Here is a 6,997-nt window from a genome sequence, read left to right on the forward strand (position 1 = left end):
CGGAATGTTGGCATCAACATTACTTAAAATCTGAGAAATAATAAAGCAGAAAATAAAATATTCAGTCAAGATAAAGTGTGATTTATAATATTAATTTATCATATTATCCATACTTTTTCCTCGACATGTTGATGTCCTATTTTTTAATAAGAGCAATGTCACGTCTCCATGTTATTTTTTTTTATTATAAAGTATATTTTGGCCTTGGTTATGACCATTTATCGTGATATATTTTGAACTTCCGCATCTTTGTTTTTTTATGTTTTAAGGCATTCTCAAACACCATCAAAATTATTAATAAATTAAAAAAAACTGTTTAAGAAGTTTTTTTAACACTAAAGTGATTACCAAGTTTAAAACAATGAGAAAGTTATTAAGAAAATCCATTGTGACAAGTTTATTCAAAGTTACTCAGTATACACACAATTTGACGAAGTTGTGCATATTCGGTAATTGGCAGCGTGATAAGAACATGCAAAGGTCATCAAACTAACTAGAATACTTTGATTTAATGTTTCAGAGAGAACATTATCAATTACAATTATTACTAAGTAACTTTACTTTTTAAGCATAGTACAGAACATAATTATTGGAATTATTTTACACCTACGTAAACCTTAGTAAGCTGGGCACTTTATGAATGGTTCTATTCGTAAGTAACGAATGAAGTCACTGACTGATTCATACACAAACCTGTGTTCCGTCGCCTTTGACAATCACCAATATAAATAACAGTGATCAACTCAAGGTTTTGAAGTGAAGATTTAGTTTATTTGCAAGTCCGTTTCTGAGAATAAAAGATCACTCATGCTACGGTCGGGGGTTATCGCGCACAAGATAGAAAACTAAAGCTCCAATAAATTGGCGCGCTCTGAACAAGCAATGTCAGTATGAAACGGCTATCGTGGTGTTGAGTTTTAATATTGTGTTAGTGCATATTAATTTAATTAGGTGAGTTTTATTATTTTATCAATTAGCTTGCTGAATTTGGTGCGTAAATGAATACATCTTGAAAATTATATATAATTGTAATAAGGATACATTAATTTAAAAGTTTTTATAACTTGAATAAATATACTTACCTACGTATTTTAAAGTTTATTTTTAAATTATAACAATACTAACACGAGCCCGCTTAGATATCGGTTATCGCTGTAAAGCGTAAATCTTATTTTATAGGCGAATAAAAAGTGCCCAATCTTTTATTAGAAACTACAATCCGTCTCTGTAACAAATATCATACAAATTCGATCAGTAGCTTTGAGGTGAAAGATAACAACCAAATTAGTAGGATCTCTTTTATATATTTCTATCTCAGCGCTAGGTTTATTATGGCTTATCTAGAAAGGCTATTTCAAAGTAAATATTTTATTATTTCAGGATAAAAAGAAACTTAAAATGAGGCAATTCATCGTTTTGGCCGCGGTTACGGCATTAGCCGTGGCTAAGCCCGAGCTTTACAAAGAAAAGGAAGACTTCCAATTTTCAAGAAGCTCTACGGACGAAGGCAGTAAATCTGGGTATTACGGAGCTCAGAGAGGGAACATGGGCGGCAATTATGAACGGGCACATAACATGGACTCTTTGGCACAAAATCAAATGAGTGGCCTAGTCAGACAAGTCGAAGGAGAACTTGGTGACGGAGCTAAAATGAGAACTGGAAGTGTATATACTGCTGCCAACTCCAGAGGTACTTTTGGTTCCAGACATTTTGACCTGAGTAACCTTCAAGGTCGGAACTTCCAAGAAGGTGCGACATACGATAGTGCTCATTCAAATTCTGGGCTTTCATCTTCGGCCTACAATAACGCAGCATACAATAGTCACTCTCAAAGTTCGCAGTTCGGCGGATATCAAGCTGCGGAACACTCGGGACTGAGCCTTCATTCAGATAGCCTGCAGCCATTAGACAATACTCAAGCACAGTACGACTATGGCAGGCATTCAACCCATAGACAAGGTGCAGCATATGCCGGGTACGGCAGTAGTGACTTAAACTCGGCTGATTACGGTTCTAATGTTCAAACTAGGCTGATAAGTGCCACACCGGTGAGGATTATTGTAAGGCGGGCACTAAAGTTGCGATACCAGTATCTGCTCAAAACATACGACGTCGCGCAGGGTCTTTGATAAACCAAAATTCTCTTATAGTGACGCTGAAGTTCTAGCTACTGACAATCAACGTACAGTATACAGACTAGTAACGCAAAGCATTATGAAGGCGTCCTACAACTACCGAAGCAATGGGAGAAACACGAAACCATTCCTGCGACCGTATCGGGTACCTACGTCTACAGACAATCCATTCCCTAGAAACAGTGGCTGTACGAAGATACCCAGGCACGCGCATCTCATGACAGATACGAGGCCAGTAGACTTGATTCTCAAAGATTGCACTCAAGTAACTTATATGCTGGATACAATGGTGTAAAATCAGCATCTCATCTGTCTAACGCAAATTTCAACACGCAACAACATAGGGCTTCAGCCGACGCCAATTCAAATGCCTATACTGTGTCTGGTTATAACGCAGGTTCACAAGGAGCAGCATCAGAATCTGATTTATACGGTCACTTCAGCGTAACCAATATAATGGAGGTGCTTTATATCACGGATCTGCTCTGGATTCAAGTTCTTTGAGGCAGGCCTGCCAGACAGAATGTTGCTTCAGCTGCAGATTTAAACAGCCAAGTTGAGAGTTTAAGTTCGAAACCCAAGAGTTACCAATCTTCTTATTCTTACCATAAGTCATGGGAACGTCAGGGAGATCCTTATGTTATAAGCCAGCGGTCTGCGGGAATTTACGACAGTCAATCATCTCAAAGATTGACAAGCGCAACGCAGAACCAAGGGTATGCAGCGTCTGGGTCCCATTACAGGCATTCACATCAAAGCGATGCGGACTGCGATGAAAACGGACATATACGCGTAGCTCGCTCCTATCGTACTAATCCTTCTCATGACACACAACAGCAAAGTCAAAATTTGGAAGATTTCGGTCAGCAAACAGAAGACTTGGCGCAACAATCAGTCGCTGATTGGGATCAAAACAATCTCAACACACCTGGGATCAAGGTGAAAATTTAAATCAGCAATCCCAAAACAAATGGGACAGAATCGAAGACTTAGGACAACAAACGCAACACACTTGGGACAAATACGGAAACTTTGACCAACAATCTCAGAACACATTTGACAAAATTGAGAACCTAGATCAACAAACACAAAGTAAGTTGTAAAGCTAATGCTAACAAAAACAACATAACATTTTAAATGTATTTAGAGCGAACATAGGTACTTCATTGCGTGTCATCTAACTAATATTTAAGTTTAACTAATTGTGAAATTTCTTGTATAAAAAGTCACTTGTTATTAAAGAAAACTGTAAATATAAGCAGCCATTTACACTTTTATACTTTAACTGACTTTTTATACAAATATTCTGCTGATATTGTGATAATATTATAGAAAATGTTCAATTACTATGTTTATTAACCTTTCTTAGCTACTTCTGTCACGTAACTGGTATTTTTTTTACTATTCACGTATCATATCAGCAAAGTACATTATACAGATAAACTATTTACGAGACTTTGGAATTTAACAATACGAAGAAGTCTGTAATTTTAATTAATTTACTTTGCTGATATATATCGCCTATTTATGCAAATAGTATGTGTGTTTTGTACTAAACAAATAACTTTTTTAACAGGTGTCAGTAATGCTTTAACAACTTTGGTGGAGGTTTTTAGAACGGAACATAGCTGTCATTATGTAGAAATTTGTTGTTTTGTATTTACAACAAACGTCATAACAATTAAATACAACTGCTACAAAAGATAACAGAAATAATTGTATCTTATTAATTTAGATCTGGGACAACAAGTTGAAGATGCGGAGACAGAAACAGGAAAAAAACTTTTGATTTTGGTCAAGAATCTCAACAAGTGTGGGATTTCAATAACGCTGGCCAACAAGAACAAGATAAAGTTAGCGAACAAACTGGAGATTTCCAAAAGCCCAACATACCAGAGACTCCTTTCTTCCACAGGAATCGCAAACAAATGATGACGAACAGAGTTCACACCACGTATGGAATGCTTTTGGATCCTACCCAATCGGAAGACCGAGTTTTCCACACCACCATGAACATCATCATCACTATTATTACAATGGAGACAATTTAAATTCCAATTCGACTTCTGAAAGTGAACATAATCATGATTCATGGAACCTTCTTATGAACCGCAATATTATGGTTCCTGGAGGGATTCTCACGAAGGACATGATCACAGTTCATGGAGGAATTCGGATGAAGCACACAATCATAGTGGTCAACATGGTTCATGGGGCCATTCTCACGAAGGACATGATCATGGCTCATGGAACCATTCTCACGAAGGACATGACCATGGCTCATGGAACCATTCTCACGAAGGACATGACCATGGTTCATGGAACCATTCTCATGAAGCATACTATCATAGAGGTCAACATGGTTCATGGAACCATTCTCACGAAGGACATGATCATGGCTCATGGAACCATTCTCACGAAGGACATGACCATGGTTCATGGAACCATTCTCACGAAGGACATGACCATGGTTCATGGCATTCTCATGAAGCATACTATCATAGAGGTCAACATGGTTCATGGGACCATTCTCACGAAGGACATGATCATGGTCATGCTCATGGTTCATGGGGTGATTCTCACGAAGCGGATGAGCATGGTTCTTGGAGTAATTCTCATCATACACACAATCATGGTGAACATAGTAATACTCAAGGACATCCAATACAGAGTAATGTATATGTTCATAAACAGACATATAACAACCAAATGAGGGACAAAGACTAGATTACTCTGGGAATGAGTTTCATAATGCATATGGTAATCATGGATGGAATGCCCATGAAAGTTCTCTGGATCAATCAACAAATAACGACGATCAATCAAATTTAGACGTAAATACTTTCCAATCAAATGCAGACCCTCTTTCAAAGCTGTGGAATAAATTAAATAACATTGAGCAACTATCAATACCATCAACAAACAAGGATAACGAAAATATACTAAAAGATAACCTCACTTCTTCTACAACTTCACAAAATACCTACACGGGTTTTCAAGAACAGCAAAACAATCACGCAACAAGCTCTGTAACTCAACAACAGGCAAAAGAAAAGAAAAATGTTACTACAGACACTAATAAATCTATTGAAACTCAATTAGGAAATGTGATCATTCACGATGTTGAGAGGCCACAAGACGTAGGCCGAGGAGATATTAGTTCTGAAGATATAACTCAAGATTCAGGAGACAACAACAAGCATTATAAAAATCCAATAATCGCCACAAACGACAAAATAAACGAAAAAGAGCTAGAAAATAACAATAATGATAATGTAAAGGATTCTTCAGAATTGCATATTTTGGGGTTAAACCAACACAATTCAGGACACAGACAACCCATCATATATCAACAGCGTCGAATGCTGAAATTACAACTACTCAAAAAATTAATAAATCTGAAGCAGGGCAGGAAAACCTTGAACAAATTTACAAGATTTTGGACAGCAACAAAATATACATGATTTTGGTCAAGAAGTTCTTCGGGGTTTTGACCAAAAAGAAAACTTAGACCAACAAAATTTGCAAAACTTTGTAGGGCAGGGAAATATGGAACAAACTTTACAAAATTTTGGACTACAAGAAAACTTGGAACAGCAAAACCTGCATGACTTTGGTCAAAAAGAAAACTTAGACCAACAGAATTTACAAAACTTTGGGGGGCACGGAATGATGGAACAAACTTTACATGATTTGGACAACAAGAAAACTTGGAACAGCAAAACCTGCAAGACTTTGGTCAAAAAGAAAACTTAGACCAACAGAATTTACAAAACTTTGGAGGGTACGGAATGATGGAACAAACTTTACATGATTTTGGACAACAAGAAAACTTGGAACAGCAAAACCTTCAAGACTTTGGTCAAAAAGAAAACTTAGACCAACAAAGTATGCAAAACTTTGAAGGGCGAGAAAACTTGCAACAACAAAATTTACATGATTTTGGACAACAAGAAAACTTGGAACAGCAAAACCTGCAAGACTTTGGTCAAAAAGAAAACTTAGACCAACAAAGTATGCAAAACTTTGAAGGGCGAGAAAACTTGCAACAACAAAATTTACATGATTTTGGACAACAAGAAAACTTGGAACAGCAAAACCTGCAAGACTTTGGTCAAAAAGAAAACTTAGATCAACAACAAAGTCTGCAAAACTTTGAAGGGCGAGAAAACTTGCAACAACAAAATTTACATGATTTTGGATGGCACGAAAACTTGGAGCAACAAATTTAAACAATTATGGACAGCAAGAAAATTTGCCAGACTTTGGGCAGCAACTACAGACAGAACATCACTTCGGGCAACAAGGTTTAGATCACACAGCTTTGCAACAATTTGATGAAAAGCTAACCTCTGAACATTTGGACAAACTTTCAATGAATCCTAATAGTAACTTACAACCAAAAACTGATATTCAACATCCAGCAGAAATTGAGGAAACTGCATTTGTACAAAAAATAAGTAAAGACACACATTTAGTTCAACAAGATCCTAAAGGTGAAGTTGTTTCTCCAGTTGAGACACAAACTGAAAAACCTGGATTTTGGAAATCTGTAGGCAGTAAATTTTCAACAGCGAAAAGTAAAATTGCTTCATGGTTCGGTAGTTCAAGTTAATAAATATAATTTAAGTACATTTTCTATAATATTTATTAAGGTACCTAGTCATAATGATATTAAATCTCATAATGCTAATGAAATAATTTATGTTTTATGAATTAAAATTCATATGTTATGATAAATAATATAATCAATCCAGATATTTGATTTGTTAAGACAATTATTTAATCAAATAACTATTACCTCTGGTAGAGACTGAAATAATTTGACAAATGCCTGTTGCTGCACAGAATCTGTAAAAAG

General features: G+C 36.2%; 1 pseudogene; it reads left to right on the forward strand.

Annotated features, from left to right (window-relative positions):
* The first annotated feature begins 742 nt into the window (after positions 1-742).
* LOC113506007 lies at positions 743-6,771 on the forward strand (annotated as a pseudogene).
* The last annotated feature ends 226 nt before the right edge of the window (positions 6,772-6,997 follow it).

This window comes from Trichoplusia ni, chromosome 28 (genome assembly GCF_003590095.1).
Source record: "Trichoplusia ni isolate ovarian cell line Hi5 chromosome 28, tn1, whole genome shotgun sequence".
Classification (NCBI taxonomy): domain Eukaryota; kingdom Metazoa; phylum Arthropoda; class Insecta; order Lepidoptera; family Noctuidae; genus Trichoplusia; species Trichoplusia ni.